This window comes from Scyliorhinus canicula, chromosome 7 (genome assembly GCF_902713615.1).
Source record: "Scyliorhinus canicula chromosome 7, sScyCan1.1, whole genome shotgun sequence".
Classification (NCBI taxonomy): Eukaryota; Metazoa; Chordata; class Chondrichthyes; order Carcharhiniformes; family Scyliorhinidae; genus Scyliorhinus; species Scyliorhinus canicula.
Window position 1 is genome coordinate 56,190,269 of NC_052152.1, and position 23,473 is coordinate 56,213,741.

Here is a 23,473-nt window from a genome sequence, read left to right on the forward strand (position 1 = left end):
CTCCCTTCACAACTGATTGCCTCCCTCCCAGATATATTTTACATTGACATCTGAGCTAGCTGATATCACCTCCCCCCACCACCTCTCCCCACCGCCCCACAGGCCAACCATCTCTGGCAAACTGTCTAAGGGCAGTGACTGGCACCCTCAGCTCACTGTACCAGACTAATGTGGCCACGAGCTTTCAGTGAGTGCAGCATGCATCCCACTCAAATTGTGCCCCAGTTCAGTTTGGCAACACCTCAATTTTATAATAACTTCCCTTGTGTTCACATCCATCCATGGGCTTGCCCCTCCCTATTTCTGTATCTGCCTCCAACCTGACAACGTCCGAGATCTCGGCCTTCCTACAATTCTGGCCTTCATGATTGGCAGACATGCCTGCAGCTGCCTAGCCACTAAACTTTGACTAAGCTTTTCAAAATGCTGGGCGCAACCGGCTTTCAAAAATGCTCGCTGTCCCTTGCAGGCGTGCCCCCTCAGCCGAATGTAGCAGTACGCAGGCCAGGAGCCCAGCGGGGCAGACCACATCCTCCGTACGTCAGCGTGCTGTCTCAGGAGAAGATTAATTAAAAAAATTGATGGAGTCTTCCTGCCAGAAGCGGCAGCAGAGAGCATGTCATGCATCCGGAACACTGACATCATGTGCTCGGGGCACGCACAAAATTACTGAGGTGTGCTCCCTCCATTTTGTAGCTGCCAGCAAGCAAGCAACAGGGCTATGTGAAGAACTGAAGATGGATCTTTTTGGACTAAGGAAGAGATGACCAGAGACACAAACAGACCAGAATCTCAACAGAATCTGCTGAGGAGAGCGGCTCAGGAGAATCCATAGCAGTGCTGGTGTGAGCTCCATGACCTCTGATGAACACCCATACAGAAATGTAACAATGAATGACAGCAAGTGAGATTGTGAGGACCAAACAGGTTCACCTGTCGCATTAAAGATAAGCACAAATGGTGGGTCCTGTAGGTTGGCCGGTTGGTAAAAATGGGCCCCCTTTTTTTTCCAATTAAGGGGCAATTTAGGGTAGCCAGTCCACCTACCCTGCACATCCTTGGGTTGTGGGGGTGAGACCCACGCAGACACAGGGAGAATGTGCAAACTCCACATGGACAGTGACCTGGGGCCGGGATCAAACCCAGGTCCTCGGCGCCGTGAGGTAGCAGTGCTAACCACTGCGTCACTGTGCCAGCCCCTTTGATCAACTAACCTAATCTCTTTATGTTACTTTGTGGGAATTTTTGTATGATATATATTAATATAAGTTGTTTTTGATTCACAGCGCAATCTAATTTTTCGGCTGCTTTCTGATAAACTTCCTTATCCATTGGGATCTTCTTGTGCATGAACGGAAGAACAGGCACTGTGCTGAACTTTTATCAGTTTCATGTTGGAAATGCTGATGACTCATAGAGATGACAGCATGACAGATATGGAACAAACTGCGCCCAATCAGACTAAGCTTCAAAGAACCCAACCATTATCTGGCATTCCATCCATCTTAGATGTGACACCCTGTGATCTATGAAAAACAGCTGCTACATTGCCTATTTAGACGTCGAAAGAAGGAGAAAAATGAGCTCCCTGTATGCCAAGCCCCATTTCTGATTTCTATTCATTCGTGAGAAAAATCCCCACAATATAGTCGTCTCCGGTTAAACACATATCAGAAAAGGAGTGTTCCAACAAGTCAAATCATTTCACATCACGATAGATTACATGGCTTTTTTTTTTCACAGTGATTGAAATGACAATCTAAGAATGTAACCAAATTGTTCACATTGGACTTTGGCAGTGTGCCATGCCACTCTCTTATATCTCCTTTTTTAATAAAACATTAGTTGAAAGAGTGACATGTTTTAAAGGGATATTGTCTCATGAGAAGTGTTTGACATTTTCTTTGAAAGAAAGAGAAGTCAGATTTCTTTCACCACCATTCTCTCCTGAAGACACTCACTCATATTACTGTGTAGTTCCACACGTACTGATCAACTTTCAGCGCAATATTTTGTTCAACTGGCCATTCTGGATGATGGATGCAATTGCCAAAAAGCTAATAATACCTGGGGCATCGTTGTTAAGCTTGAGTCCAGTCTTTACTGAACAGGGACATGTGTACATTTTCAGCTGATGCTACTGGATAGCAACTTGACCTGGAACTGTAATTATGTTTTCTTCTCCCTGGCTCAGGGCACTGAAGTATCATTACTGTCAGGTTATAAATCATGATATCAACTCACTCTGGGAAACAAGCCAAACACTTTGTCATGACATTGATGTCCCTTTAATGGAAAATAATTTACACTATGGATAATTTGATTCCACATTTTTGTTTCTCAACTACATACCATTGAACTCAATGACCTGATCTAAACAGTTCAATGCTGTTTAATGTTACCCGCCTACCTTTGAATCCTGGCTGGAGCTTGCCTAAGTTACGCAAACAAGCAACAGCTCTCACACTGACGAAATACGAAGGTCTGTTCAGATAATTGGCGAGAGCTCTTTATTGCCAGGAGCTCGATAAACAAAAATTACGGTCCACTTCTGTTTAATGTGAGCACGGATATATGAAAACTACAGCTTCCATTCAGGTGTCAGAATTCCAACTAAATGAACAATACCCAAGCCCCAAGCCACAGATACCAGAAGGTTAAATTTCTTACAGGCTTCTCGTAGTGACTTATTTTCTGTGCTGCCTGAGTGATTTTTCACAATATTCTTTCTCATTTGCTAGTTTCAATGTAACTGCATACACTCACTTGAGTGAAGGAAGAAAATGGTATCTGAAAATTTCTGTGTTAAGTGAATAATTTGATTGGTCTGTTTGGCGGTACCTACTTGCTTGTCAGTAAGTGACAGCTGAAAACATTTGAGAAATGTGATTTTTGTTTGCTGAGTGTTTGTTACTCATTAGTGCTTTTTATTGCTATTTGACTCATTATATTTAGTTAATCTAATAATTGATTGACGTTTATTAGGTTAATGATGGTTAGAGCATATGGTGGTTTTGAGTTTTGGGTTAGGACTCCAATGTCAGGATCAACTGGAGATCATGACCTCAAACTGTGGGGAAGTCATTCTTCCCCAAGAGACTGGTAGGTGGGGTCTTGAAGCTGAAGGGTTCTGAAGAATCTGCAGCTTCCCATTTTAGGTAAGAGAAGCATAGGTGTCTCCATCCTGAAATGCATGTTGTATTTTGAGATATAACTGTGTGCCATCTCTGCATATCTCCGAGGCATAAAATGAATGCAGTGGTGCCATTCCAACAACATTAACAAACTTGAAATTAAAAAATAGCCATAGCAGCTGGGCCATCATTGTGGGGGAGGAACATTTCCATTGGTTGGCCTGCACCTTGCAGCTGTGAACAAATAGGCGGTGAAGACCCTGGAAGCTGTCTAAAATGTTTGCCTGTCCAGTCTGCCAGCGGGAAGCAGTCTCCAGGCAGCTGGGGGGCTCACTTGCTGACTGAAAAATCTTCTGATAATTGGCCTTCAATTGGCTACCTCTATTTGCAGATGGGTTGCCCGGCTGAACCTGGCCCTGCTGCTGGTGGGATTGGCTGGTGGGGTGAAATTACATTGCACATGTCTCCATCCTTGTCCCCATATTGGAGTGAAAATTCAGCCCTCTGTTGGCCCCACAGATTCCTGATTCTTTTGAGGTGATTTGGATGTGGGGAACCCTATTAGATGTATAGGGCTGGATTCTCCGACTCTGAGACTATGTCTGGAGCATGTGTCTGGTCTTACGACCAAAACGCGGTGCTGCCCCCGCACCAATACTCCGCCCGTTTTGGGGGGAGGGGAGGGGGCGAGCAGCCGTGCCACATAAAGCCCGCGGTTTTACCTGCAGATATGAATAGAAAACTGCAGGTTCTTTGGTGGCCATGCCGTACAGCATGGCACCAGCCCTGCATGGTGAGCCTGCCAGATAGTGGCTCCCTGTAGCCACCCCTCGCCACCCCTGGACCACCCCCCACCGGTCCCCCCAGCCCCCACTCAAGCCCCCTGGCCAATGGAACACCCCCCCCCCTCACCCCGACTGGCACCGTCCACAGCTGCCATGCGACGTCCCTGAAAACTGTGAGCACACGTGACCGACGCCGTTGGGAAGTCGGCCCATTGAGGGACGGCCTCTGGTGACGTCCTGAGGTCGTCTCAACAGCGTGCGGTGAATACAGCGATTATGCTGTTTTTGAGGGGGCCGAGCATCCGAAAAATGGTGCCGCCGCCCCCAATTTTGGCGTAAGAATAGTTTCTCTGGCCAATCATCGAATGCGATTTCGGCATCGGCAATCGGAGAATCCCGCCAATAGTTTTTTCATGATATGGATTGTACAGAGAGGGTCAGGATGGTACAATAGTCTTTAGTAAACTGTCCTTTGATCTTTGCACCAAAATCAAAGTCAGGCTTAGACTAGTAGAATGTAAGGCCCAAATTTGACACTCCCCTCCTCAACCCACTGTGTGATTTCCCACCACTGCCATCTTCCACATAATTTGTGTCAGTTTTGATCAGGAGTCTGGGTTTCAACAATGTTAATGAGATTGATGGCCTGGTCTCGTGTCAGAGAGTGGGAGCGAGTCTGTTAATCGCTTTGCTACGCCCATACTGAACTCTCGACCCAGATAGATTTGGGACTTTAAAATCCAAAGCAGTGTGAATTTTTGAGTCCCTCAACTTAGTTCTTATTTCTGCAGAACTGTGGAACAAAACCACCCATAGCTTGGCACAAATTCACATTGATTTATTAGATAAACTAAGAGACTTTTTCAACCTTTATTGGGTCATGACACTTTGAAGTCATTTACACATCTTTGATCTGGGGTTAGTACGTGCTGAGCTATATGGAGAAATAAATTCAAAGTAATAACCAAACAACAATTTAATGTCTGTTTCTGTGCTAATTCCCTCTTCCTACTAACAGCTACGTTTCCAGGAGATTCTGCCAATCAAAGTAATTTTTCGTTTTTGACCATCAGTTGACCATTAGGTTTCCCAACTTGTCTATTTAAATGTTTAGATGAAGAGGAGGACAAGCAGAAGATTCCAGATAGATCAAGCTGCACAAGACAATCTCAATGACTAGTATCTGCATGCCTGCAACTGCAAACAAAGAGAAAGCAACCTCAGTCTATCAAATGATTCATTCATTTTGAGGTTTGGCTCTCAAGATAGGTGTGAGTACAACTCCAATGGCCTCACCAACCACTATGCCGACTACTTCTTCAAGGCATACCAGCCACAGCATCTCCTGCTTTATACATCAAAAAGTCAAAAATCCATGCCCTGGTGATCATTGTCAGCAGCGCCTGATTTAATGCACTCATCAAGATATCACAAATTGTACTTGCAGAGATTTTGACATTTATGGATACAGCTCCCAGGGTCCAAATCAGCAAGGAGCCAGATACAGGGCTACACCATTTGCTGTAAGGATACTTGTCTTATATGTCTTACAGATCTGGCACAGCCAATGAACGTACTGGATAGTTATGGCCTTATTCGGACTCTATCTTCTTCCAGGTATGTTGCAATTCAGCCTCATTGAGGCAGCGCCATGGAGTGGCATGAAGTAGAGCCCTCCTTTCATCCATTCCCACCTCCGCTTCAGCAAGCATCAAATAGTACTTGCCTGTGTCCTCAGGCCTGGTAAATAGTGTTTAAGTTTCCTTCATATTATTTATCTCTTCTTAATACCCTGCCCCTTCAGATTTGACGAAGGCGGCTAATGGTTTAGGAATCATCTTGAGCCTTTCTAAATGCTTTCATAATTTCTGTCTCCTGTTATGATACTTTAATTGTCCCATTCCTTTCAAATTTACTTGCACGCAATTTTCTATTCCCTTGACGATAATGCTCCACGCATCCATTGAAATCTCCATCTGCATCTGGAAATAATTATGCAAGAGGCTATCTCATGAAGTTTGAGTGCTTTGAACATATTACTGTTCTGGCAAGCTTAGCGTCTATTCTTAACCATTTAACCTAACTAATGTTTGGAGATGAAAAGTGGAAAAATACCCTACTGCATTGACACTCTCACATTAATGAGCATTAAAATTCATAACATTGTACATTTGAGGGGCAAGAAAAGGCCATTTGGATCAACGGGCAAGCTGTCGTGATGTCGAGAATAACATGCAGTCAAATGCCAATGAAATAAATGACCAAATAATGTGCTTTAGTGATGTAGGTGGAGGAATAAATGTCAGTCAGGATACCAGAGCAAACTTTCTTACTGTTCTTCACCTTTTATGTCCATCTCGAGAGCCACACAGGGCCTTGATTTAACGTGTCATCTGGAAGACGGTGTTGTGTTCTATGGCTCTCCTGATCATGAAGGCACACATAGAACATGAAGATGTGGTTGTAATAAGTATTTGTTCTTGATACGCAGAATGGTAACCATGCAATTCTATATTCACAAACAATTGTGTCTACGTTACTGTGAAGCTTAAGGAGAGATGTGCCTCTCCTGTTGTCCGTCCTACTACCAAGTGCCCCTTCCTTGTCCGTCCCCTGTCTGTATGGGTGTCTGGTTCCACTTACTGGTGGGAGGTCATAACTGTCACTACATGTATTAATCAATGGTTGCGTTCACTTATGCTGTTAAATACAAATATATACATCGGTGAAACTATATACAGTTATACATAGATATGCCTGTGCGCAAATCACCATAGATGGCACCTCTGACAGTGTAACATTCACTCAGTACTGCACTGCTCAACTTCCTGGGCTGAGTTTTTAACATATCACAGTCTGACTCAGAGCTGACAGTGCTACCACTGTATCATAGCTGATAATTAGTTTTGTTCTGAAATGCGATAATTGCGGACAATTGATCATCAAATTATGAGAAATGCTCTATTTAATGACCAAGGTCAGTATTTATTGTAACCCCTGGAGCTCACCATTATTTTGTTTTTTTTTAATAAATTTAGATTACCCAATTATTTTTTCCAATTAAGGGGCAATTTTAGCGTGGCCAATCCACCTACTCTGCACATTTTTGGGTTGTGGGGGTGAAACCCACGCAGACACGGGGAGAATGTGCAAACTCCACACGGACAGTGACCCAGAGCCGGGATCGAACCTGGGACCTCAGCGCCATGAGGCGGTTGTGCTAACCACTAGGCCACCGTGCTGCCCGAGCTCACCATTATAATCACATTTTAGGAAGGGAACTACTTAGAATCATAGAATTTACAGTGCAGAAAGAGGCCATTCGGCCCATTGAGTCTACACCGGCTCCTGAAAGAGCACCCTACCTAAGCCCACACCTTACCCTATCCCTGTAACCCAGCAACCCTACCTAACGTTTGGGCACTACGGGGCAATTTTAGCGTAACCAATCCACCTAACCTGCACATCTTTGGACCGTGGGAGGACACTGGAGCACCCGGAGGAAACCCACAGACACAGGGAGAACATGCAGACTCTGCACAATGACCCAAACCACGAATTGAATCCGGGTCCCTGGCGCTGTGAAGCAACAGTGCTAACCACTGTGCTACCGTGCCGCCCATAAAGAAGGAAATAAAGTTAAAGCCTGAATATTTACTATAAAATATCAATGGGTGACATACACAAACTCCAAAAAAGGAAAAAGCGTTTCTGCTAAAATCAATTCAGTTTACCTGATAATATACTTTTTAATAGTCATGTAATAGTTGTCTGTGATGATATGATGAACCAATGGTTTTCAAACATGTCTGCTTGCAGAGTTCTACAAGGGGCATCAGAGTTTATTCTAACTTCCAAAACAAGGACCATATCTCACAGTGGCTTGAGTGGTTAAGCCTGGATCTTGATTGTTTGTTGAGTCGATGGGAGTGCACCCCCTCGGCACACAGATACCACAGCAGATTTTCCCCTGTCACCTGCTGGCTGATGGTGATGGAAGGAGTGGGCCATGTCTTCTCACCATCACACTGATGTCCTTCTTGGCCCTGTCTTACAGGCTGTATTAAAGATCCAACCTGCTTTTCTTTTGGAAATAACTGTGAGATCTTCTGTACACCTCACCTCATTGGGCTTAACACCCTCCAATTTGGAATCATCTACTGCAAATGGCAATTAATGCTTGGTGAATTGTGAAATTTAAAGCTGAGATTGATAGTATTCTGTTAAGCAAAGTTGTTGAGGGAAATGAGGCAAAGGTGTGTATATCGAGTTAGGTTGCAGATCAGCCATGATCTCATCACTCAAGGAGTTAAATGACCTACTCCTGTTTCTATCTTCCCTTGTGTCCGAAATTAGACAATGGATATTCCCAGTGTAGGATGTCCCTGCCCCAGGCTCTGGCTCCTTGCCATCCTTTGCCTTGTTAGGACCAGAAAGGGAATCTTCCCTTTACAAAGATTGACACATTGAAAATAACAGTAAACAGCATGGCCCTAGCTCAGCCCACCCAGGTCTTTGATAATTTCAGGTGATTCCACTGGCGTGCTTCTCTGTAAGATTGATGGAATACCAACTCCTAGCTACCACGCACCCCCGAACAACGCCACATGAAAGTCCACACTACCTAAAAGAAAATAGTATGCAAGTGTGTGCACCAATAGAAAGTACATGCTCGTAAGTCAAAAAATGCAGAATAATGCACAGAATACAGCATTGGCAAGATACTGGGAATGAATTTCGGTTTATTGCAGTGGAGTAAAGCTGATATTTTGGTCCAGGTGCCCATTATAGAAACTGTCCTCTACTTTGTCCTTGGTTGATGATCACATGCTGAAGTGTATATTACAGTAATAATTTATTCCTAATTGTTTTACTAGTGATAATTGATGCCTGCAGCACAGATGTTGTTGTGCGATTTGTTCCCAGCGTTTCCTTTAATAATCTGACCGAAGTTACTTCTGAAACCGCCTCCAAAGTATTCTAATTGCTTTTTCTTGTTTTGGGTTGTTGACCTGCATATTTTAGCCATGGTTACTGGCCTGATAAAGGGAACATCCCTTTCCTTTGGAATTTAATCGGCGTTGAGTATGTTTGCTCTGTTCAGAAAGGAAAAAATGGCATGAAGGGAGTGTCTATGAGCTAGTGGCTGCAGTCATTTGTTCTCTGCCTTGCATCTCCTCCCTGGCAGCCAGCAACAAAGACTTCCTCTGTGTTCCAGAGTCATAAACACATTTACCAATCTTTTAAGTGCCCTTATTTTTTGCTGCACATAGCACAGAGAGGTTTTTTATGCACGTTCAATCCTTGATATAGCCCTATTTTAATTGGACACTTACAACATCAGGCACTCTTTCAGCAGCACAAACCTATCCTTTGATCTTGAACAAACCATTTGATGGAAGGTACTCGTTTACACTTCTGTTTGCACTTCTTGCGCAATAAATTGTCAGGATCACTTCACATTTTATGAATAAAGTGCATGCAATTTAGAGAAAAATTAATTCAGGGCGAGCCACCATTTAGATATATTATGAGTCCACATTTTCAAAAGGAAGCACATTGACTTGGGCAACCTCTCTGGTAGCCCAGCAAACATCCTGCTCCTCGGCTTCCAAGTTTGAGACACCCAGGTGAAACAGGGTTAACTTACCTTCATTCATTCTCCCCCTTATTTCAGTCTTTAACTATCCAAAGCTGGTTTAGCACAGGGCTAAAGAGCTGGCTTTGAAAGCAGACCAAGGCAGGCCAGCAGCACGGTTCAATTCCCGTACCAGTCTCCCCGAACAGGTGCTGGAATGTGGCGACTAGGGGCTTTTCACAGTAACTTCATTTGAAGCCTACTTGTGACAATAAGCCATTTTCATTTCATTGCAGGCTGCAGTAGATGCTACTGAAACACGAACACAGTTGTGTTCAAATCAACTGCAAGTTGCAGTTAGATTTAAGAAAGAAGAAAACATTTGCAGTGTATAAAACATTCCTCGAGAAGAACTATTTGGTTTATACCTAATTTTTAAATTATGTTTTCCCCTATTATTTATACCATCTTTCATCCCAAAGAATAATTGCGGATTTATGGCTATTTTAGCCTTTTTGGCAGAAATCTAAAGATGGTTTTATTATTCCAATAGCCAAGATTTTAAAGTGTTTTCCAGAGTAAAGTCTGCAGCTGGTCGATTTTGGCAGCAATTTGCACATTTTATTAATTTCTGTGACTTTTTATTAATGATAAGGGCCAACGATCTGGCTGATATTCTAAACAGACCTTCCTGATGAATCCGAGATGTTTATGCTTTCCTTGCCCAGTGTGACTGCCAGGAAAAATAGCAGTCTGTGTTGGTTCTGCTGCTTAGATCATCCAAAGGCATTCTGGGGCTATTTGGGGAGGGGAAGGAAGGGGCTGAATATAAAGCCCATCCAATTTATAAAGTTAAGCAGACGCAGTTTTAAAAATACGATCAGCTACAGGAAACTCCAGATATCTTATGGAGTCAAAAACAATATCGGTGTACAAGATGAATTCTTCGTCATAAAGAGACAGTCAGGTAAACCAAGGAATCCCAGGACTTGTTGGACATGGAATAACTGAATACCTGTCAGTTTAGAGTGGAAAAGGCAATATGGACTACATCCAAGTCTTCGAATGGGTTCCAAGATTAATTTTAATGACAATATGGAAAGAAACATTATTTGATAGAAACCCAAATTGTCACGTTGCCATTGAACTGCAGGAGAGAAGGGTATTTTTATTAGTTCAAGTTAAATAGAAGACTGCATTCAGTTAAACCTGAGCTGAACTTTGGTGTTCCCACATTCCAAACGTAGAGCTTGAGGTGTTTACAGAATTCCTGAGCCAGTCTCCTTTAGATCCTTAATTATCTCACTTCAGCCAACACAACATTCAAAACTATTTAGCAGTGTCACACCTTAATCTTTCCCAGTTGTAATATAACTGCATTAATATCCCATTATTCTTCTATCCATTCATGGGCCTTGTACCTTGCTATCTCTGTAACCTCCTCCAGCCCCATTACCCTTTGTAATCTTAGTGTTCCTCAAATTATATTGCTGGCTAAAGAGGAGATTAACACAATAGTGAGGACGGATATGAGTCACGATTCTCCCAAAAGAATGACTAAGGGCGTGATCCAATGGCTACGCTGCATCTGAAAAGCAGCTCACTGTGGCGCTGCCTGGCTGATAAAAGCTGGGAGACCCGCTCCTGGGATTTACTCGACTCGCAACGCCTCGCGTGATCCAATGCGATCTTGTGAGACATTGTGATGCAAATCCTGCCCAATGTGGGCGGGATCACTTTTTGGCAAATCTGCATATTAGAGCGAGGCAGCTGGTCTCACTCTAATGTGCAGATTCCCGCAGTACCTGAGGCTTTGGGATTCATCCCCTTCACCTCGGAAACCTCTGGCGAGTGTCGTTCAGCACTGGTCTCCAAAAATGGGGAGCAGGTGGAACAACACTCGTGGGGTTCTCCAAGGGAATGGATGCCTCAACTGCATGTCTTTTGGGTAGGGTGGTGACATGGTGCTGCTGGTGCCACCTGGGCACCCTGGCAGTGCAACCTGGGTGTCAGCCTGGCACTGCTAAGGTACCCAGGTGGCACTGCTGGCTGTCAGCAGCGCTGCCAGGGTGCCAGGTTGGCACCACACAATCCCACCCATGGTCAGCGTGATTCCCCGTAGTCTTGGGAAACACCCCCAACAATCAACTCAGGAGGAGCAACCTCCCACACAAAACTAAAAGTTATCATGAGCCCCCCCAACCCTCCCCCCTCCCCCTCAAGCCTGAGGGTGACTCAGCCCAACACCCATCAATCGGGACATAGCCCCTCCCAAGTGAGAAAACCCTGCTATGGGGTCACTGAAGCCCCCCCCCCTCCCACCTTTAGGTTGGCACTGTCATGGTGCCAGGTTGAAATTGTCCAGGTGCCAGGAGCACAGCCCTTCCCTGACAACCTCGTGGGCTCCAATGGTCTCCCAGCCCCCCCCCCCCCCCCATTTTTGGAGACCAGTACAAATTCCTGCCTGTGTGGCCTCAAACGGGTGGTGAGACAGTGGCCTCAAACGGGCGGTGTATATTTTAATGAACCTAATTGCTAATTTAAATATGATTATTTGGATCAAACCTAGCAAGGGTGTTAACCAGATCGTGCCAGGCATAGCGGATCGGGTGCAGCGCGCTCCGCTCAGCACGAAAACTATTTTGGGTATCTCCTGCTCTGCACCCGGTACGACAGGATCGGCACCAGGCGGAACGCCATGGGAGAATATTGCCCATTTCCTCCGACGGTGCGGAATTTGAATGGGTAGAACTGAGAACATCCAGGAACAAAAAATGTTAACGGGGTTGGCATACAGACTCCTAAATTGTTGTGGTGATTTTGGAGATAGCATTAAACAGTAATTAGAGATGCATGCGATAAACTAACATCTGTAATTTTGGGTGACTTTAATCTGCATTTAGAACATAGAACATAGAACATTACAGCGCAGTACAGGCCCTTCGGCCCTCGATGTTGCGCCGACCTGTGAAACCCCTCTAAAGCCCATCTACACTATTCCTCATGGCGCCGAGGTCCCAGGTTCGATCCCAGATCTGGGTCACTATCCACAAAGAGTTTGCACATTCTCCCCGTGTTGACGTGGGTTTTGCCCCCACAGCCCAAAGATGTGCAGGGTAGGTGAATTGGCCATGCTAAATTGCCCATTAATTGGAAAAAATGAATTGGGTACTCTAAGTTAAAAAAAATAGAAATAGGCCAAGCTTAAGACGCTCTTAAGGGAAATGATTATTTAGGAGGAATATAAAGATTTGTTACCTGCAGTAACGAGAATTCAAGCGGGAGAGCTCAGGGTTAAAACTGCTAGAGAGGCAGCAGGAATGGCAGATGATGTTGAGAAATTCAATCTAGTAACAATATTGTGCAGGAGGAATTCCGGGAGTGTGTGCAGAATGGTTTTCTGGACAAATATGTTGAGGAAGCAACTAGAGAACATCCTAGACTGGGTATTGCATGATTAAAAAGGAATAATTGGCAATCGAGTTGTATGAAGCACCTTGGGGATGAGCAACCATAACATGATAGAATTTTTCATTAAGGTGGAGAGTGATGAAGTTGATTCTGAGATTAGGGTCGTGAATCTAAATAAAGGGAACTACCACAGAAACAATGATATTGGATGTGAGTTGGCAATTATGGCTTGGGGAATGTTACTTACAGGGATAATGGTAGGCAATGGCAAACATTCAAAGTGTGCGTGGGTGAACTGCAACAATTGTTAATTCCTGTCTGGCGCAAAAATAAAACAGGAAACGGGACAAACCATGACTTACAAAGGAAATTAGAGATAGTATTAGATCCAAGGAAGAGACCAAATTGGCCAGGAAAAGGGGGACACAAATAAGTACCAGAAATGTTGGGAACACAGAGTTTAGTGAAAGGGAGGAACTGAAAGTAATCAATATTAATAGGGAAATGGTGTTGAGGAAATTGATAGCATTGGAGGCCGATAAATCCCTGGAGCCTGATAATCTACATTCCTGAGTCCTTAAGGAAGTAGCCCTAGAAATAGTGGATGCATTGGTGGTCATCTTCCAAAATTCTAGAGACTCTGGAACGGTTCCTACAGATTGGAGGGTGGCTAATGTAAGCCCACTATTTAAAAAGGAAGGACAGAGAAAGTAGGGAATTATAGGCCAGTCAGCCTGATGTTGGTAGTAGGGAAAATGCTGGAGTCCGTTATAAAAGATTTAATAGCAGAGCACTTGGAAAACAGTGGTTGAATCAGAGAGAGTCAGCATGGATTTAAGGAAGGGAAATCATGCTTGACAAATCTACTGGAACTCTTTGGGGATATAACTAGTAGAATTGATGAGGGGGAGCCAGTAGATATTGTTTATTTTGACTTTCAGAAGGCTTTTGACAAGATCCCACGGGCGTGGCCCGAATTCGCAGCACCCCGGGAATCCCCCGTGGCAATTCTCCGGCCCGCAATGGCCGAAGTCCCGCCGCTAACAGGCCGTTCCCGCCGGCGGGAATCAAAGCACGTCTGGTGCCGGCGGGATTGGCGGCGCGGGGGGGGCGCCGGGGTCCTGGGGGGCGCGGGGCGATCTGGCCCCAGGGGGTGCCCCCACGTTGGCCTGGCCCGCGGTCGGGGCCCACCGATCGGTGGGCGGGCCTGCGTCGTGGGGGCACTCTTTTTCTACCGCCCCACCATGGCCTTCACCATGGCGGGGGTGGAAGAGAACCCCCTCCACTGCACATGCGCGGTATGACATCAGCAGCCGCTGACGCACCGGCGCATGCGCGGACTTCCGCCGGCCGGCAAAGGCCTTTCGGTCCCACCTGGTGGGGAGCCAATGGCCGTTCGTGCCGGGCGGCGGAGCGGGAGCCACTCTAGCGTGGGCCTAGCCCCTAAAGGTGCACCTATGGGGAGGCCCGACGTTGGAGTGGTTCACGCCGCTCCATCCCGCCGGGACCCCCCGCCCCGCCGGGTAGGCGTGAATCCGGGCCCACATAAGCGATTAGTATGTAAGATTGAAATGTGTGAGACGGGGGGTAGAGTATTGTGATGGATAGAAAACTGGCCCGCAGACAGGAAACAAAGAGTAGGTAAAAATGGGTCTTTTCCAAGTGACAGACAGTGGCTAGTGGGGTACCGCAGGAATCAGTGCTGGGATCCCAGCTATTCACAAAGTATATTCATGATATAGATGAGGGAACTAAATGTAATACCTCCTAATTTGCAGAAGACACAAAGTTGGGTGGGTGGGTAAGCTGTCAGGAGGATACAGAGATGCTTCACTGTGAGCTAGACAAGTTGGATGAGTGGGCAAATGCATGGCAGACGCAGTATAATGTGGATAAATGTGAGGTTATCCACTTTGGTAGCAAAACCAGGAAGGCAGATTACTTTCTTAATGGCATCCCCAGTCCATGGGATGGGTCTGTGTTGGCACCCAGCACCCCCTCCTCCCGCTTGGTGCCCATATAGCCCTGGGGTTCACCACAGGGTGGAGGGGCAGCTGCTTCGAGCTGGTTTCTACAGCTTAGTGCTCATCTCTTATTTAATTTTTTCCACCATTTGTCGACCGGGGCACTCAGCTCTGGAATTCCTACCCTGAACCTTGCTTCCTCTTTCCCTCTCTGTTCTCCTTTAATATGCTCCTTAAAACCTACAATTTTGAGCAATCCTCTTGTTATCTGCTCTACTATCTCCTTCTGCGTTTCATTGTCAAGTTGTTTTGATGACGCTACTGTGAATATTTTGAGCCATTTCGTTATGTTAAAGCTGTTATAGAATGCTAGTGGTTGTTATGAACTTGGCTGGTTCTTGTCGTGTTAAGCACACTGAGATAACACGGGCTGCAACTGGATGCAGCTTTAACTGAAAGATACTCCAGACCTTGAAGTTAGTTCAATTTGATTTATTGAACCTGTCACACAGTTAGCACAGTTCTCTGTGAGTTTGACTCTGCTAACTTAAGTGTGGTTACATGTCTGCATATCATGACAGTAATGATCAAAATCAGGGAATTTGCAGTTTTTATTTCCATGTGCCAGCGGTGAAGGAAAGGATTAAAAGGTCCTCAGGGTCCCTGGAACCAATACGTTCTTCACCTCTTCAGCACAGAATCTGGGAATGGCTAGAGCAGAGAAGGAGGCCATTTGGCTTGTTGAGTCTGTGTTGGCTCTCTGCAAGGCCAACATAACTAGTTCCATGCCCGGGCCACATTGTTCCAATTAATAGAGGAATTTGCAGAAGCAGTGTAAATCCAGGACATTTCTGTGTATTGGAGCAGAGTTGCAATGCAGTTCTGAGTTCCGATGGGGTAAGATTACTGTTAAAAAGATTGAGAACATTTTCGTTTAGCACAGCAAGAGGGTCAAAGTGAAATCTTCCTGGATACTTTTCATCACAATCATGCTGTCACACTGATGTAGCGACCAAAGCTTATAAGAAATTTCTACCTCACCCTTACATGAGGACATTTGACAAATTACCCAGCTGACAGGAAATCCCAGAATTGTTTTCCAGCATGTTCTGCCAGGTTCCTGTTGGAATGGCTAGGGCAGTGCGGTGAAACCTCCTGCAGAAATTCAGGATCCATGTCAGCAAAACATTTACCGGGAACCAAAAAGGGATGTCTCTGTAGCAAGTGGAAGTAATTGCATCCCGACAGGGTTTACTGTTACTGAAAACGCAGACTCAAGTACAATAGACTGGCAATTGTAACAAAAACAGAAAATACTGCCCAATCTCAGCAGATCTGGCAGCATCTGTGGAGAGAGAACGGAGCAAACGTTTTGAGTCTGGATGACCCTTGGTAATTGAATTTGTTGATCATTTTCTGTGGACAATTGGAACCAACAATGATTGAAATTGATACAACCTGAATGAATGCTGTTACCCTTGGCTCACTGTCGATTACTGAATTGATGGTGTTCTATCCCGACGTGGTGAATAAATACAGATCGGTCTGGATTCTTCATTCTGGAGACTGCTGCTGCCAGTGGAGAATCGCAATAAAAACATGCTGCCACTAGGAGCACCGGCGAAGAACATGAATCACGCAAATGGCCTGGCATGCAGCCCACTTGCAGCCCACCTGAGTCCCATCTCGCCCAGGCGTCTGATTCACTGGGGTAGGGATTCGCGTTCAGAGCTTGACAAGCTGGAGCTGCTTTGAAGTGATCCACCCAGCACAGACTGTCACTCCAGCCAGGAAGATGGCTGCTAAATGACCTGCACCAAGGCACCTGGAAGCTGAGATTGAATGCATGCTGGACGCCGTTGAGGAGAAGAGGGACACCCTCTTCCCCAGGATGGGGCAGCGACTCAAGCCCTGAACTTTACTGAACTAGGCCTGGGGTGAGGTGACAGAGGCTCAGTGTTGGCTGCCTCACCAAAAGGACTGGCATGCAATGCCATAAGGAAGATGAACAACCTCTTTTGGGCAGCTCAGGGGAGTAACCACCTCTGTGCCCCTGGCATCACTCCCATCCTTCACTCCTCACATCTGCCCCTATCCCCTGGAGGCCAACAACAACCCACCAACCTGTATCTCCCTTACAACCCCTACAACATGTTCTTTATTTTAGTTTAGACGGACAGCATGGTCGGCGCAGGCTTGGAGGGTCGAAGATCCTGTTCCTGTACTGTACTTTTCTTTATTCTTTGTTCTTTGTAACCCACCCTCCACGGACTCCAAATACATGTATCACCCTCTTGGGCCAGGAGCCTTGCACACAGATTCCCCAGCTACAAACCCCCCATTAGACTCACGTCACAGTGTTTCACTATGTCCTTTCTGTGCCCCAAGGATAAAGTGGGCGATAATCACTGGGAACGCCAGAAGACAAGAGGGGGCATCCCAGATATTTGGGTTCACATCCCCTCTGAGGAAAGGGCCCTATGGGAGGGAGGCCGAGGAGAGGGCAGTGGCAAGAATGGTGTTCGGCATGTACCAAACAAGTGAGAGTCCAATGGAACACAGATGTCCCTATAGCAAATGAGTCAGCCCTCTCCCACATCCAAACATCTCAGCCCTTATCTTTGTCTTGCAAGATCCCCCATCACACCAGGGTGGGCTGTTCGGGGTTGCTGCCCCCCCCATCCAGATCCTCAGAACACCCCAGAGCACCAATCCGGGGAAGACACGGATGTCTCGCCACTGCTTTCACCTGCATTATCCACCATCGCAGAGACTATCACCTCAGTGGGTAATGTTAGTGATCAGGCTCCTGGGTCACCCTCTGGTGAGCACCACGTACATGCTGCAGCACATCAGGTGGATGCAGGGACTCCCGAGGGAGTGGACGGTTGGAGGGCTGCCCAATCCCAGTGAACAACTGTCACCCAGACAGATGTTGCACTTCTGGAAAGATGATTCCATCACTGGTGCAGATGCAGAAGCACAACCAGAATCTACAGGAGGGAGTGTCAGCGACTTTCCAACACCTGCAAGTACAGCTGGAGCAGTCCACTTGCCTTCAGGCACAGGAGATGTTGCTGACAACGCGTGGCACCCCGGGGAGCACTGAAAGGCCAGCGTCCTCGGTGGAAGGCCTGAGCCATGTGTCGAGACTTGGAACTGCTGCTCTTTAATCTTTATTAGCAATAACCACATGATGCAAGTATGTTCTGTGTATTGGGTAAATAACCCCACAACCAGTTTATTAGTTCAATTATTGTTTATTATTACAGTAAGAAGTCTTACAACACCAGGTTAAAGTCCAACAGGTTTGTTTCAAACACGAGCTTTCGGAGCGCAGCTCCTTCCTCAGGTGAATCATGTTGAACCTGTTGGACTTTAACCTGGTGTTGTAAGACTTCTTATTCTGCTCACCCCAGTCCAACGCCAGCATCTCCACATCATGTTTATTATTAAACATAGGTTTGGTTCTATGCGTAATAATCTACTCATGGCTACACATTAAACTATACCTTTTAAAAAATAAATTTAGAGTACCCAATTAATTTTTTCCAATTAATGGGCAATTTAGTGTGGCCAATCCACTTACCCTGCACATTTTTGGGTTGTGGGGGCGAAACCCATGCAAACACGGGGAGAATGTGCAAACTCCATACGGACAGTGACCCAGAGCCGGGATGGAACCTGGGACCTCAGCGCCGTGAGGCCGCAGTGCTAACCCACTGCGCCACCGTGCTGCCCCCACATTAAACTATACCTAACAACTTAAATGACCTTTATTTAACTTTCAAGTGACCGGCTCTGTGCAGGTTAGTTAAGGCCTTTATCTGAATCCCCACATGTGGCGGCTGGAAGTCGTCAGGTACGTCGAGGCTGTGGCTCGTCCTTCAGGTAGCGATCACGGGTCCTTGAACTTGGCTGGTCGATGTGCTGCAGTTGGTGGGGCAGAGGCCGGTCCCAAAAGAGACAGAATATTGGTCGTGCAGTTCTTCTTATCCTCCGATCTTTCACGCTCTTTTTGGCGGGATCCAATGGATCGATAGGGTTTCGATCACCCTTATCGATTCTAGCCAATTAGGGGCATGTACCTCGATGGCTGGGCAGGTCCTAGCTGCTGTTGTCCAAGGCATGTATGCACTCCCAAATAAGGTAAATAGGTGCCCCTGAGTCTGTTGCTTCTGCTGTGATTCAATCTGTGTCCCATTATCCTGGGGAAATCGGTGATAGACCTTCAGCAGGAATGAGTTTCTGTACAGGTCTGGTTTTCTTCTGCACAATATACAGTGGCTGTGTATCGTCTGTGTTCCAACCTAACCACAATTCCCATTATTCTTTGCGGGCGGCCATTTTAGATGGCCACAGGGCACACTGTGGTGTCCATGGCTGAGGCACAGGACATGCCCCAGGTGCAGATGGACATTGCTGCAGCGCTCCAGGGCTTGGCCCATTCACAAATGGTCACAGTTGAGACCATCGAGTGTTAACTTAGTTCGACTGAGGTTTTGGCTTCATGTCTGTCTAGTTGATAGAAATCTGGGGCTGAATTTTCAGTCAGGATGACTTGGGAGCCTTTTTAAAATGGCAGGTGGAACCTATTCCGGGACTCCCGACCCCATTCCCAGGGAGTCTGATTTTCAGATGTGCTCAAAGGTTGTGGACTGGTTCCTGTCGAAAGCTCGCAACAGGCATTCCTGACCTGGCTGTCTCCATTGCAGAGAAACTCCTCCACAATATTCCTGGTGTTGGCCAAGTTTTTAAGTCATGGTTCACGGCTTCTCAGCAGTGCTTGAAAGAATAGTCTACATGAGGGGACTATTAGAAAGGTAATTTCAAAAGCATACAAAGTGGTGAGGAGTAGTGGGAAACCAGAGGATTGGTAAGATTTTAAAAGCGAGCAGAGAACATCTAAAAAAGTAATAAGGGGGGAGAAGATGAAGTATGAGTGCAAGCTAGCTAGTAATATAAAGGAAGATAGGAAGAGATTTTTTCAATATAAAGAAGGTAAGAGAGAGGCAGAAATGGACATTGGACCACAAGAAAATGTGGCTGGAGAAGTAATAATAGGAAACAAAGAAATGGCAGACAAACTGAATAGATACTTTGCATAAATCTTCACGGTGGAAGACACCAGTGGGATGCCAGAGCTCCAGGAGAATCAGCGGGCAGAGGTGAGTGCAGTGACCATTACTAAGGAGAAGGTTCTGGGGAAACGGAAAGGTCTGAAGGTGGATAAGTCACGTGGACCGGATGGACTACACCCCAGGGGCCTAAAAGAGATAGGTGAGGAAATTGTGGAGGCATTGGTGATGATCTTTCAGGAATCACTGGAGGCAGGAAGGGTCCCAGAGGACTGGAAGGTGGCTAATGTAATACCACTGGTTAAGAAGGGAGGGAGGCAGAAGACGGGAAATTATTGGCCGGTTAGCCTGACTTCGGTCATTGGTAAGATTTTAGAGTCTGTTATTAAAGATGAGATCGCGAAGCACTTGCAAGTGCATGATAAAATAGGACTGAGTCAGCACGGCTTTGTCAAAGGGAGGTCGTGTCTAACAAATCTGTTAGAGTTCTTTGAGGAGGTAACAAGCAAGCTAGACAAAGGAGAATCAGTGGATGTGAGTTATTTAGATTTCCAGAAGGCCTTTACAAGGTGCTGCATAGGAGACTGTTAAATAAGTTAAAAGCCAATGGTGTTAAGAGTTAAGATCCTGGCATAGATAGAGGATTGGCTGACTAGCAGAAGGCAAAGAGTGGGGTTAAAGGGGTCTTTTTCAGGATGGCAGCCGATGACTAGTGGTGTGCCTCAGGGATCTGTGCTCGGACCACAACATTTTACAATATACATTAATGATCTGGAAGAAGGTACTGAAGGCACTGTTGCTAAGTTTGCAGATGATACAAAGATCTGTAGAGGGACAGGTAGTATTGAGGAAGCAAGGAGGCTGCAGAAGGACTTGGACAAGCTAGGAGAATGGGCAATGAAGTGGCAAATGAAATACAATGTGGAAAAGTGTGAGGTTATGCACTTTGGAAGGAGGAATCTAGGCACAGACTATTTCCTAAATGGGGAAATGCTTCGGAAAGCAGAAGCACAAAGGGACTTGGGAGTCCTTGTTCATGATTCTCTTAAGGTTAATGTGCAGGTTCAGTCGGCAGTTAAGAAGGAAAATGCAATGTTAGCATTCATGTCAAGAGGGCTAGAATACAAGACCAGGGATGTACTTCTGAGGCTGTATAAGCCTCTGGTCAGACCCCGTTTGGAGTATTGTGAGCAGTTTTGGGCCCCATATCTAAGGAAGGATGTGCTTGCCTTGGGGAAGGTCCAGAGGAGGTTCACAAGAATGATCCCTAGGATGAAGAACTTGTCGTGTGAGGAACGTTTGAGGACTCTGGATCTGTACTTGTTAGAGTTTAGAATGATGAGGGGGGATCTTATTGAATCTTATTGAGAGGATACTGCGAGGCCTGGATAGAGTGGACGTGGAGAGGATGTTTCCACTTGTAGGAAAAACTAGAACCAGAGGACACCTCAGATTAAAGGGATGATCCTTTAAAACAGAGATGAGGAGGAATTTTTTCAGCCACAGGGTGGTGAATCCGTGGAACTCTTTGCCGCAGAAGGCTGTGGAGGCCAATTAACTGAGTGTCTTTAAGACAGGGATAGATAGGATCTTGATTAATAAGAGGATCAGGGATTATGGGGAGAAGGCAGGAGAATGGGGATGAGAAACTATCAGCCATGATTGAATGGTGGAGCAGACTCGATGAGCCAAGTGGCCTAATTCTGCTCCTATGTCTTATGGTCCTCCTCATGCCCCTCATATCCACCCAACCCCATAGCCGCTAATGCCCCAATGCCAAGCTCTGGCCTTCCATCCCACTATAGCATATCATTGTTAATGCTACAATCCTGTCACAATTTAATATGTGTGCTAACTAATGAGAGCTGCTGTCACTAATTGGGAAAAGCTTAGGCCATTATTCTAAGGTATATTTTAGAACTAACTTCCACCTGTGTTCATATCTATGTTCTCTGGGTTTTGTGAACAAACCTATGATGAAGACACAAAGATAGGTGGGAAAGTAAATTGTGAAGAGGACATCAGGAGACTCCGAAGGGTCGTAGATAGGTTAGGTGAGTGGGAAAAGATCTAGCAAATGGACAATAGTGTGGGTAAATGTGAAAATGTCTATTTTGACAGGATGAATAAATGAGAAGTATATTATCTAAATGGTGAGAGATTGCAGAGCTCCTAGATTCAGAGGGATCCGTGTCCTAGTGAATGAATCACAAAAGGGTAATATGCAGGAGCAACAAGTAATTTGGAAAACTATTAGAACGTTATTGTTTGTTGCAAGGGGAATTGAAGCAAAGGTGAGGAGGCTATGCTTCAGTTGTACAGGGCACTGGGGATATCATGGGCTGGATTCTCCGGTCGCCGACTGCGAAATCGCATTCAGCGAATGGCCGGTGAATCAAAGCTCCTAACCGAATCGGGGGCGCCGCTGCTTTCGCAATGCCCTGCCGCCTCCAAAGTAGCGTACTCGCAGAGTACACCGCGGTATGTATCGACGGCCTCAGGACATTACCTGAGGCCCGCCCCAATGCTTCGCCCCCATCCGGCCGAGTTCCCAACGGCGTGGGTCTCTCATGGTCTCATCCATCGGGAACTCATCATGGCGGCTGCGGACATAGTCCAGCGGCGACCCAGTTGGGGGAGAGTCGATCCGCAGGCAGAGGGGTACATTATAGAGGCTGGGGGCACTGTGGGGGGATGGTCTGGGGCGCGCAAGCTGGCCGAAGGGGGGGGACTATTTCACAGGCCGGGTCCGCCATTGGCCTCTGCCATGAAGCATGGTGCGGCCTCTGCTTGCTGCCACCGTGCACATGCGCTGCCACGGTGATTCTCCGGGGCGTATTGGCAGCCAGAACCGGGAGCTCTACGCTGTCGGCATGCTAGCTCCCAGCTACGCGGGGAATCGTGGCCATTTTGCGCAGGTTTTCCTGCGTAAACGGCCACCATTCCCACACCGGCGTGGGGCCATAGCCCCAGAATCGGTGAATCGAGCCCCACATCTGAAGTTTTGTGTACAATATTGGACTCCTGGTTTAAGAAAGAATGAAAATGAGTTAGAAGCAGCTCAGAGAAGGTTTACTGGACTAATGCCACGAATGGGCATGTTGTCTTATGAGGAAAGGTTGGATTGGCTTTGTGAGGACTACCTTGTGACTCCTGCTACCCATCTCAGGCATACAAAATTCAGGCCTTATCAAATGCCTTTTGGAACTCCTGATACACCACATCGACAGGTTCCATGTTGCTCCACATTACTGGAGTGCGATAAATATGAAAAGGGAACATTCATTTCTGTCATTTAAAATATAAGCTGCCAATAAAAATAGTGACCGCAATCAAACAAACACGTTGCACCTGAAAAGCAGCACGCTGCGGCTCAACATGTCCGATAGAAGCTGGGTGACTCTGCTCCCAGGATCTATCTGGATCGCAATGCCTCCTGAGATCTAACACGACCTTGTGAGATGTTGCGATGTAAATCCTGCCCATTGTAGCAGGATAATTTTTTGGCACATCTGCAAATTAG

The 23,473-nt window shown here is 46.2% G+C and overlaps 1 long non-coding RNA gene across 1 annotated transcript in view; it reads left to right on the plus strand.

The window, feature by feature from the left end:
* Positions 1–3,072: 3,072 nt before the first annotated feature.
* The window catches only part of LOC119968609, a 43,604-nt gene continuing 23,203 nt past the window's right edge, over positions 3,073–23,473 (plus strand). The window contains exons 1-2 of the long non-coding RNA XR_005461152.1: positions 3,073–3,158; positions 5,473–5,536. This is a non-coding gene — a long non-coding RNA (uncharacterized LOC119968609). The remainder of the gene's footprint in view (positions 3,159–5,472; positions 5,537–23,473) is intronic.